The sequence below is a fragment of the Nothoprocta perdicaria genome, unplaced genomic scaffold (genome assembly GCF_003342845.1).
Source record: "Nothoprocta perdicaria isolate Ctin4 unplaced genomic scaffold, notPer1 scaffold_58, whole genome shotgun sequence".
Taxonomy (NCBI): Eukaryota; Metazoa; Chordata; class Aves; order Tinamiformes; family Tinamidae; genus Nothoprocta; species Nothoprocta perdicaria.
The window spans coordinates 1,098,465-1,109,826 of NW_020455843.1; the positions used below are offsets into that span (position 1 = coordinate 1,098,465).

General features: G+C 39.2%; 1 long non-coding RNA gene across 1 annotated transcript; it reads left to right on the plus strand.

The window, feature by feature from the left end:
* The first annotated feature begins 287 nt into the window (after positions 1–287).
* On the plus strand, positions 288–6,514 carry LOC112955579. Its single transcript, XR_003250912.1, has 2 exons — positions 288–500; positions 5,602–6,514. It is a non-coding gene; the product is annotated as an uncharacterized LOC112955579 (long non-coding RNA).
* The last annotated feature ends 4,848 nt before the right edge of the window (positions 6,515–11,362 follow it).

The window sequence follows — 11,362 nt, forward strand, 5'->3', positions numbered from 1 at the left end:
CGGGCCCAGGGCCGGCCGAGCAGCCCTGGCGCCCCCGCCGTGGTGGGGGTGGCACCTGCTCCGCGGCCTGGCGGCTGCGCCCAGGCCCGAGCTCCGGGGGCCCCTCCTCGTGCGGCGGGAGCTCCGCGGAAGGGCCCGCTGGGTCCCGGCCCGGTTCGGGGCGGCGCGGCGGGGATGTGCCCGGGTGGCCCCTGCCGCACGCTGCGGGGTCGCGGCAGGGCCGGGCCGGGCCGCACGGASAGGCCGTGGCTGCCTGTTTGTTTTCCCTCCCTTTCCCCCTCACTTTGAAGGATGCTGACAGGGTCTGCATTCATTTTTTCATTTTCCTTTTCTGCAGTGAATAAATGAGGGCGGGAGCCGACTGGAGCCCCCGACGAGGCTCAGCACCGAATTGCCTGGAAGAGCAGCGGGGAAAACCATTCCCTAGGCAGGAGACCTTCGAAATGGGAATCACAGCACCAGGCACGTCATGGCTCCTACTTCATATGGCCATATAGCACGTAAGTAGTAGTTTACAGAAATACTGTGAATTATTTAAACCTCCTGACGGTGTCATTTAAGACAGATTTAACCCAATCTGTTGTGCATGTGCATGTGTGCCCTCAGCTGCAGGCTCCGCACCTCGTCCGTGTCTTTAACAGTCCCTCAAGTTGCATCAAATTGCTGCTCTAGCTACGGTTTCGTCTTTGCAAAACTTCACTTACAGTTTTGAAAGGAGAACTTTACTTGCAGACCTTCCAGCCTTCACTCCTGTACCCCTGCCTTTAGCTTGCTAGTCTTTGGCTAGTCACAGTGATATAATCTCTCCCCAACGTCTAAGCTGCATTCAGCTCCTGAAAATCTGAACCAGGGATGAGTTAAAAAATCTGAGCGTTATTTCTGCTTAAAGTGTGTCAATTTGAGAAACAAATCAGATTGCTTACCTGCTCCAGATTACTTTTATCTCAGACGGAGATGGGGATAGCGGGACTGTGGCTGCGAGGTCTGCTTGGATGTGATAAACAAGGYTGAAAATCTGGAAGAGCAGGACAGTCCCTCCCAGCAAGGCCCTGAAAGAGAGCACCATCCACTGCTTCTTTTTTTAGGGTATTAACTGGTTGGAAACTCCTCTTATTATTTCCTTGTCTTTTGTCACTGGTGACAGTCTCAAACAAAGGAAAAAGGCAAATTTTSTTAGTGCTGTTTGTTTAAGAAGTGAGATGAGATGCTCCAAAAAGGCATGTGGATCTTGCCAACCAAGGGAGCCCAASTGACATTTCCTTATGCTTCTGAGTACCATGAGATCTCCATGTGTAAAATCCAGCAACGTGCGGAGAAGAGGCATCAYTGGAGCATGGGGAGCATTGGGCAGGTTGATCAAGAAAATGTGTGAAAAGGCCATTTGACCTAAATGAAACATGCCAGGGTGTTTTTTTGCACAGGTGTGTTTTATCATTATTATCATTTAGTACTGTGTAAGCTGTGGAACTGTCTGCCAGAATATAGAACCGAAATATTTTCCATATATGTGAAAAATATGAATGCTTAAAGCAAGAAGTAGGAAAACATGCAAACAAAGCATGCCTCACATTTATCAATGAACCAAGCCCCTGATGGCAGTTTAGTCTTTAACTCTCCTTTATGGAACATTTTCACGCAAGCTTCTGCAATATGTAGTTAATCAAAGGAATAACTACTCAGATACAAGCTGCTTTTAATTTAGCTTTTACTGAGAGTATCTGATTGAAGTAGAAGGGAGATTTGCAGAATTTGGAGGAAAACATGCRCTCAAAGATACATAAATAGGCATTTTTTATAGACACTTACACCAGTSCCAGGTGCACAACAAAGCAAAATGTCCTTTGCTCCGTTGCTGTTGGTGGATGACCCCTGACATTGACAGAGATGCTGTAAAAAAGGAAATAAAAACAGAACACACTCKTAATGTTCTTTTTAATATATAAAGCACATTATAAGCCTGTAGTTACATCTTTTCCTAATTTGGCTCCAGCTGTTACATGTAAAGATCATTAATCCCACTTACATTTAGAAGTCTTGTCTTCATGAATGGCCGTAAGGAAAATGATTAGGGTCACTGCGGCAAGGCATTAAGGTAGGATCTAGCTCTGTAATGGTGGCATGATGAACCAGGGAAGTGGAGGAAACACGTGTCTTATGAGCTCTGTAAACAATCTGTATTTATGTTGTTGCATTTATGTTGTGGAGGTTGCGTGACAGAAAGAGCAGGTACATTCCCTATGTAAAAATTGGTCAGTGCAGTGTTTTTTACAGATTTTTTTTGAAGCTGAGTGAAGTGCAAAAGAAAAAAAAAAAAAGGAATTCATTATTATTTTAAGTTTCTGTACTTGTGGAACTGTATGTTAGCATTTCTAGTTATATAGACAGATTGTGAGACTTCAAAGGACTTRGGATTCAAACTTTCAGCAAAGAGCAATCCCAGTTTTCAAGCGCTGACCTATAATTTACTGGTAGCCTGYAGATATGAATTTGACTTTTTAAATCACCTATTGAATGTCTTTTCTGTTTTCTTTTTTGTTTGTTTGCTTGCTTGTTTTTGATGACATTAGATAGCAGATAAACAATCACATCGCAGGTCTGTTACCTGTTATTACAAGAGCTGTAATACAAAACTCAGAAAATAAAGTTTTGCTCATGAAATTACGTGTTTAGTAGGTATTCTCTGACAGGTATCTTTGGATAGTGGGGTTAATCTAGAATATGTACGTAAACATGTAGTAATGGTGGAACCAGAATTATTTTCAGTGTTCATTCCAGCTCTTATTAACAGAGCAGTCTTTTTTAATTTTTTTTTTTTAGTCTTATTTTCTTCCTAGCATTTGTCTTAACATCTGGGAATTTAGCATTTGCTTTGATAACACTAATTCCATTTAGCTAGGCTTCGTCTTTATCTGTACATTCCTCCTAATTTCCTGCACTCTGGATATTGTGAAATACCCACTCTTTCAATAAGGCTTAGCATTTGACATGTGTTCATTCTTAAAATAGGCTGCTGCCGTTCTAGAAACATTACAAACTATTGTGTTTTATCTTTGCATCTTGCTCTCCTGGAGATTCCCCAGCAGGAATGATTCCCCTTACCCTGGCAGACACTCTCAGCATTGTATCTGCATTTAAAAAAAAAAGAAAAAAATCACCTTTTCTTCATCCTTTCTCTTGTAGAGCATCATTCTATGAGAAGCGAGAATATTGCTTAAAACGCTCTGAATTGTTTAAGAACATGCACTTCTTCGAGGCCTTACTGATCTCACTAGCTCTTAGTCTTTTTGTAGGTGGCCTAGAAAGAGGGAATTTCAGAGATCAGCTTCAGAGATCATTTATTTTTCTTTTTAACAGAAAGAATCAGTTAACTAATATATAAGTGAAAGAAATGGAGAAGCATCTGTGTTTCCTAAGTGACTTCTGGAGACTTGGAAAACTACATGTGGAACCTTGAATGCTTTAAGTTTCTTTTAGGCTCAGTTACCTTTATAGACCAAGTAAATAATACAGCTATGATTGTTCGTTTAAAGGAGATTATTGTCTGCCCATATTGAAGAGATACTGTCTGCAATTTTGAAAGATTAAAATGCACATTTTTACTTTCTCTAAACACCTTTGGGTAGATACTCTGARGACCTGCATATTGGTTTAGCTAAGTTAGGCATATTTGCTTGAGCTTTGAGTTGCAACCATTTCTTGCTTTTGCAGTAGGTACGAGCATGAGCAGTGCAATACACAGCAGAAAAGCCTTCAAGCCCTGCAAGTCATTTAAATTGGTTGTTGTGTGAAGAGTCACACGCAGGATAGGCTCTGACGCTGAGTTCCTGCCTCCCATGCCCAAAGTCTCCACGTCTGGCTGTTTTCTCTGGCTCAAAAGAATCTGTCAGTTAGAGGATCCGGGGACTCACCCTGCCATGGACCTCTGAAGCGACCAGAAGGCACGAAGCAGATGCAGTTTGTTTTGACGAGAACACAGCAGGGCCCTTTCTCTACCCTTTCTGTGCTCAAAAGGATGTGGCAACTACCTGTACTTCACAACCTGACTTCAAAAATTAAAAGGAAACACAAGACATATTTTCTCTGCTCTTGCTGGTATGTTGTTAGCTAGACTAATGACTGTCACTAGACTGAAATAATGCCTTTTCCTTAAGTTGTTATTTTTCAAAATCAAAGGAGTAATAGTTTTTGTCTTTTGTTTAAGTTCCTTTTTGGACTTCTGCTGATGCCAGATGYCCCTTCATATTTTGAAGTCAGGTGGGAAAGAAGGGTTGAAAAATCTTGCACATGGCCAGAGAATGTGCTATAAATTTTTGAATATTCAATTTAAACACCATGAAAATCTTTTTCTCGTTTTTATAGAAGGATTCATGTATTATTCTGTCTGAAAGGAGGTAGCAGCTAGGCGAAAATAACAGGACTGATGAAAACTTAGCTTCTCTTCTCAGCTCTTCTTCAAGCCTCCTTGGATAACTGACTTCAGTTCTCTTAAGCCACTCCAGATGTTCTATATTTTAGGTGTATAAATTACACCATTACCAGTAAAAAATGTTTTTCGTATCTTTCCATAAAGCTCTTGGATCCTGCAGAAACTTTGATCAGCAGCTGTTACACAGAGAACACTGCTCTTGTGTTGACCACCACCTTCCTGCTGGTTCCCATCTGTTGTTTGCAAGCACCTTGTACCCCCGTTAGCTCCTTTAGTTCCTGTGCAAACAAGCTCTGTTTTCCTCTGCACATTGCATTGAGAAAAACAGGAATGTTYTCTAATAACAGAATATATATATTTTTTYCTTGCTGAGAAGCTCAGTTAGTGAAATATATCCCAGAGAAACAACTGTGGCAAAGTATAGACAACTTGGTTCATACTCTTCATTATCTGGGAGAACAGGATGAAAGAGGAAGAGATCACAGTGAGAGTGCAGGGCTGAGTATGTTTTACAAAACACTCGATGGACCTGCCTCCATTCATAGAATTTATTGTCCTCAGACCTCAGACATGCACTCCTTCAACCCTGTTGTGCTTTCTTTAAAGATAAGGTGGGATGCAGATCCATGTGAAAATTCCTGGGTTCCTACAGAGTTCCTATTATAGGACTTCTCTGCAAATATTATTTAGAAGTATTGAGGTCAATTTTGAGCCTTAATCAGGCCTTATTTTAAAAAACTCCTATTGGCTTTATGAGAATTTTAATGGACAGAATGGCAGAGAATATCCCTGTGTTCTATAGCATCATGATAGGCTGGAGATAACTGACTGCAGAACTTCTGCTCTGTAAGAAAAAGGTTTTTTTTTTTTTTCCGTTGGCATTTGTGTTACTGTTTTTTTTTTTCTTCACAGTATGATTTGGTGTAATTAATTAAGGCTTAAAACAGCTACTTGTGATATAATACTGACCAAACCATTTTTGTCAGAAGAAATGTATTTACTTACATGGTATTTTCTTTACTTATACTTTCTGTCTTGTGTGCAGGAAGCAATGGTGAGATAAAATGAAGACTTGTGTTTTAGAGACACAGATATGTAGAGAAAATATCTCCCACAACTTGAAGTATGTAGAATATCTAATTTGTTTCTTTTTTTTTCCTTTTTCCTATTGACAGAAGCCCAAGGTGATGCATCCTTCCCTTAACATCTCTAGATGCACAGAAACTACAACCTGGACATACCTTGATGAGAGTTCCTGATGTTTTCTTAGTCTATGTCACAAATAAAAAGGCTGTGGATGATTCTGAGCTGTCCCTTCAGGCCTGGGTAAAYCATGAAAGCAACGGAATGTCTTATTTTTGCTAAAGAAACAGCAGCTGTAAGTAAAAAGGAGGGTAACAATCAAGAAAAAACAAATAAAGTCAGTGACAAGAAATACTGCTCGTTTTGACTGATCTGTTGCAAGCTGGAATTTTCCTCATTGTAATGGACCTTTTGTTCTAATTTACAGAGTCTTTTTCTTGTTAATTAACTTTTCTAGTTCAATATATTTTCTGTTAAAGATCACATCCTTCAACTAAGAAACCGTTCAGCATCTACAGCATAGAATTTAGCTTTTTTTCATTAGAAACAAATTAATACAGAAACCATGAGCAAAAAACATGGACAATCTCACACCCCTTGGCACTGTCCTTACAACAACAGTTAAAGGATCACACAAGCAATTCCTCCCTTGATTTGTCTGAACAATTATTTAGGGGCAGCCTCATCCACTCCTTGGAGAACATAAAAACACTGAAAGAAAATGCCATTCAGAAAAGACAGGTGGCCTTGTTAACAGTGAGAGAGACAGGCAAAATGAGCCTGTTGCATGCAGATAAAAATCTTTATTTCAATATCAGAAATGCTACACGCATTCAGATTGAATTATGCAGCTTGTTACATCTCAAGATGGTTGTATGGTCAGGTCACGAGGTCCGTGAGGCCTTCCTTGCCTTACACGAAACATGCCTGAAAGAGGAATGACAGATYAGGAATATTATATAAATATTAAAGCACTTCTTACACTTGCATCCCAGCTGAATGAACCATCCTTTAAGCAACGAAATGTTACAGGGAATGATTTTTCACTAAATTAACGAATCTTCTGAGAAGTTTTGAAAAAATGCCTAGGTCACTGTGGTGGTCCTAGGACTCTCAACAGCTTGTTGGGAAAAAAAAGTACTGCTGTCCCGTTCCAGGAATCCCTGTGCTGAAGTGGAGGGCCCCTTCCATTCACAGATTTCTTTGTGCAAATTATTTGAAGTACTCAGCAAAAACTGGGTAATTTCCTTCACAGAATTTTGGCAAAATACATCAAAGCAAGTTGCTATGACATTTCATACAAATATTTCTATTTTAGCTTCATTTTGTGTTATAAATATGTCGAGATGAAGCCACTTTTGTCAAAACAGTTATTTTTCTTTTTGGAAAAAAAAGAATTCAGGGTTTTTTTTCAGAGCCCTCATTTTCGCTATTCATCACAATCAAGATGAAGGCTAATTTCAAAGGTTTCAACTTAAATCTGCATAATSGAGCCCAAGTGAACATAGCTGTAGTCTTACAAATGGATAATGTCATTAGATACAGTGTTGCTAGTTTAATGAACTTTGTTTGCTTCTCTGTAACAAATGACTCACAAATAAATTACTTTTAACATTGGCAAAAATGTTTCTAATGGGTTCTGGTGTTGAAGGCAATGGTATAAGTGTGGGCCACTGCCAGAAAATATCTTAACTGCTCTGTTTGTCTTTTTTATTTTTATTATTCCTGTAGCACAGTGCRAAGTGAAATCTAAACAGATGTAAGAAATTGCTTCTAATATTTTATAAATAAGAGGTGGAGCCTCAAAGGTAGAGACATTAAAGTGGAGATGACTCTTGCAGCCTTCCTCGTGGAAATCTTGCCTAAGGATCTCACTTAATACTGGTTCCAGTGAAACACTGTCAGCAGATAGTGCAAGTAAGACTACATCCCAAATAAGATATATATTTCTTTCTGTGTCAGCATTAACTACAATAGGGTGAAGTCAACTCAGTGTTTTTATTCGTGAAGTCGTATGTACTAAATCATAAGTTGAATCCCCGAAGGGCATTCAGGGGCCATGGAGGGAATATTTTCTGCTTTTGTGTTTTGTGGCATCCACTACAATAACTGCTCAAATTAGAGCTGTTTGGGGCAATAAAGTTGCCAGCTAAATGTGAAAGGTATTGAATTAAAATTCACAGATATGCCTTCCTAAAATGAACTCATATATGTCCTCGATGTGTGGGTTAATTCTAGCTTTTAATATTTTTGGAGTATCTATTGATTGTATCTCTTAACACTTGCTGAAAGCTCCCCCTGCTTATCCCACAGGCTCCCAGAACACCATCAAAGACCAACACCATGACAGCAAAGTTTGCAGGTTTTCCGTTGTTCTGTCAAGAAATTACAAATCATTTGATTAACAGCAGCTTATTTCTGGTGCTCTGAAATTACTGATGAAGAAGGAAGAAAGGATGCCCGGGAGCAGAGCAGYGAACAAGATAGCCAGAGAACTTACTGAAGAAGGAGGGACAGACAGCGAGTCCTGACGAAGCTGCCACAAAAAGGCTGACTGAAGATCGATCGGCTGTGGAGCAGCAGGAGCCTCTGTGAGAGGCTTTTTTTTCAGCACATGTCAAAAGGGATTGAACAGTTAAAATGCAGACTTTTCCTTTAATTCTTTCCTTACTTAGCCAAAGCTGGAGTTTTGCCAGATATATTAAGCAGTTAGGAATGGAAGAGAAAAAGGAGGATATACACATAAAAGCTGTCATGCACCCAATGAAAAAAATGATTCTTATTATGAAGTATTAAAGAAACTCCTGATTTTTTTTTTCGTATTCAAACTCTAGCTCCTCACCCACGTACGTACCCACACATTCTCTCTGACATTAATAAGTCTTTTTCAGTTGACTTGCAAAGAGCAAGTTACATTTATATTATGCCTTTATTTTAATGCTTCTGTGTTTTCACTCTGTTAGCAGGTTACTGGTACATATGGTTTGGGAGAGCTTTGAGTAATAGAAAGGAAAAGAGAAAGTGATCCTGGGAAGGAGATTATTTGTATAAAGCTGAAGGGGAGGCAGGTGCGTTATGTAACGGCTCTTATTCTATTAAAGGGCACCCTGCTTAAGAACATACCTTGGCACTCRCACGTTTAGATGTGCCTGATACTGCACTGCTTTGGACTGTGCATAAAAAGGCAAAGCAGCATCAAGGATTTGTTATTACCCATCTCTGCTAACATGCCAGCRTGTATTAGGAAGTCACAAATACTGATATTATGAACTTGCACATCCCAGGAAGGCTTCTCCTGTTGCTCAGAGCCCTTGTGCTTTCAGTGAGGTTTTGCACATGGAGGAATCCTGTAAAACTGCAGGTGAGAATGGAAACTACAGCTTGCTCAAGGACTTGCCACCACTCAACAGGGGAAAATGTATGTAGAAATAATAAACAGGCAAGTACTGGCAATTTCTGTAATCTGGAACACTATAGACTAGAACACTATAAACACATGTGGAAAGCACAATCACAGAGACATATCCATCATAACAAAATAAAAAAGATGTTCTGGACTATGTGGAAAGGAATAAAACTGGAAACTTACCATGAAACGGCTGATTCTTCTGATAGTAGACAGCCAAAATATATGTCATACATAAACATTTATCACATGAAAAGTGTCCAAATTCTATGACTGATATACTGATATTTTTCAGCCTATAAAATCAGTAAGAAGCTATTGTAGTAGCTTCTATATGTCTATTTGGGTGTGGTGCCTTGCTCCATTTAGTGTATTAATAAGCAGTACATTAAACTACGAAATATATTTAATTATTTATTGGTTCAGCCAAAAATAGCTTTATTTTTAAGGAGTGCCTATTTATACACATCCCTTCCCCCAGAGTGGCTCAAGGCTTAAGTAGCCCGTGTTTGTGCCACAGGTCCCCTCTTTAAAACCAATCCCAACCATATGGAAAAAAAACTCTTGTGCAGCTCATCCAAATAGAACCCTTGACCTTGACCAAGTGCCTAGACTTGGAGCAGTTGTCCCAGGAAGCAGTCTGGGCTTAACGGTGAAATATCTTGAACTCCTTCTGTCTTGGGCACTGCAAGGACATGAGAACGATACCCACCTGCTCCTCCATCCTCCGTCTGCCTCTAGAGGAGTCTCCTTCTTACACGCAGGAACAGATGAATCCATGGGTGGGAACTCTGCTCCACGGAAGCATCTAATGCTAATAACAGCACTGAGAAGGGAGGGAGTGAACAGAAGTTATGAGCACAAGATGAGGCATTTGTTGAGATTTTAATTGTTGTCTCTTTTGTTAGTGACAGGGCATTATAAAGATGTAAGTTACGAGGCAGTTCCATGATTTACAGTGGACATCAGATCTAAGCTAAAGCTCTAACAGAAGGATGCTGAGCAAATAATAGGCTTTAATATATAATATATATTATGCTTCTCACCTTTCCTACCCAGGCTTTTCTCTAACATTATTTTCAAAGAGTGTATTTCAGAGAGACTATTTATTTTGTTAGGAAATATGTAGATAATCCAATACATTCTAATGCATTTAATACATTCAGCACATTCTTCTAGTGAAGAATCTGGTTTTTATTTTCTATTTAAAACAGAGCTTTTTCTGTTGTTGTTAAGGTGACAGCAAATACCATTTCAACAACTGCAYAATCTCTCTATCTCTGAATTCCTTTGGAAAACCAATCCATTACAAATAAAAATAAAACTCAAAAAGTGACCATAATATAATTAAAGTAACATTTGGTATCTCAAAAATGAGATTTAAACGCTCATATATATGTAGCAGAGTATGGCTGAACTGCCCTTTAAGAAAGCTCACAGTAATAGTAAACACTGGGTGTATATTATATAACACACCCATTAAAAAAGTTAAAAAAGACTACAGACCAGTGGATTACAAATTTAGGTAATGAAAGGATTTAAAATTCTTCATTTCTTGTGCCAAACAGCGAGGTGACTGCTCCCCTCACCTCCTTTGGTCTACTCTGTGAATGTGAAGGCTCTGACAATCAGGTTACAAAATGAGTCTCCTTCCTTTCTTTGCTTTGGTCTCTGCAGACCCCAGATTCCGCCTTTCTGGATGCGTGTGTATGGATTCAGCTGCAGGAAGAGGGGCAGTTCCCAGCTGGAATTCAGATTCAAAACAAAACGTGGTTTCTTTGCCTMGTCCTGTGCTGGATGTGCATGCTAGAACATACCTATCAGCTCAAGCTGCTCAAGCAACCGGATGGCATGTTTGTGAGCTGCAGGTAGCTGCAAGGAACCATGAACACAAGCAAGGAGATCATGATGCTTCATACAGAGTAGGAGAAATTCAGGTGATTTAGGTTCTTCAGGAAAGACGTGTGTGTTTACATCTTCTCAGGCCTCAAAGCAGAGAGCTACAGTGATACAGATCTCTCCTGGACTTAGGTCTACATTTCAAACTGAGGAAACATTCCTTGCTTCAGTCAAAACCTGAATAAATATCAATAAGTGTTTTTTTTTCTTCTTTTTTTTTTTTTTTTTTTTTTTTGTACTGGAAGAAATTTTAATTCTAACAGAAAAAAAACCCTTCAGCCGTAAAAGTCCTATAAACTATTCTATATTTTTATATTATTCTATATTCTGTATCTATCTTATAGTCCTATAAATTATTCTATAAACTATTCTATAGAATACTATAAATACTCTATATTTATAAAAAGTCAGTCTCTCATAATTAAATCCTTCTGAGATAAGTCAGACAAAGCATTACATCTTCAGGAAAAATCATGTTAATTCCACTATTTGGTTCATTATATATAATAAGCTGTTGGAGTAGGGAAAAAAAAACTTTCTGTGGATTT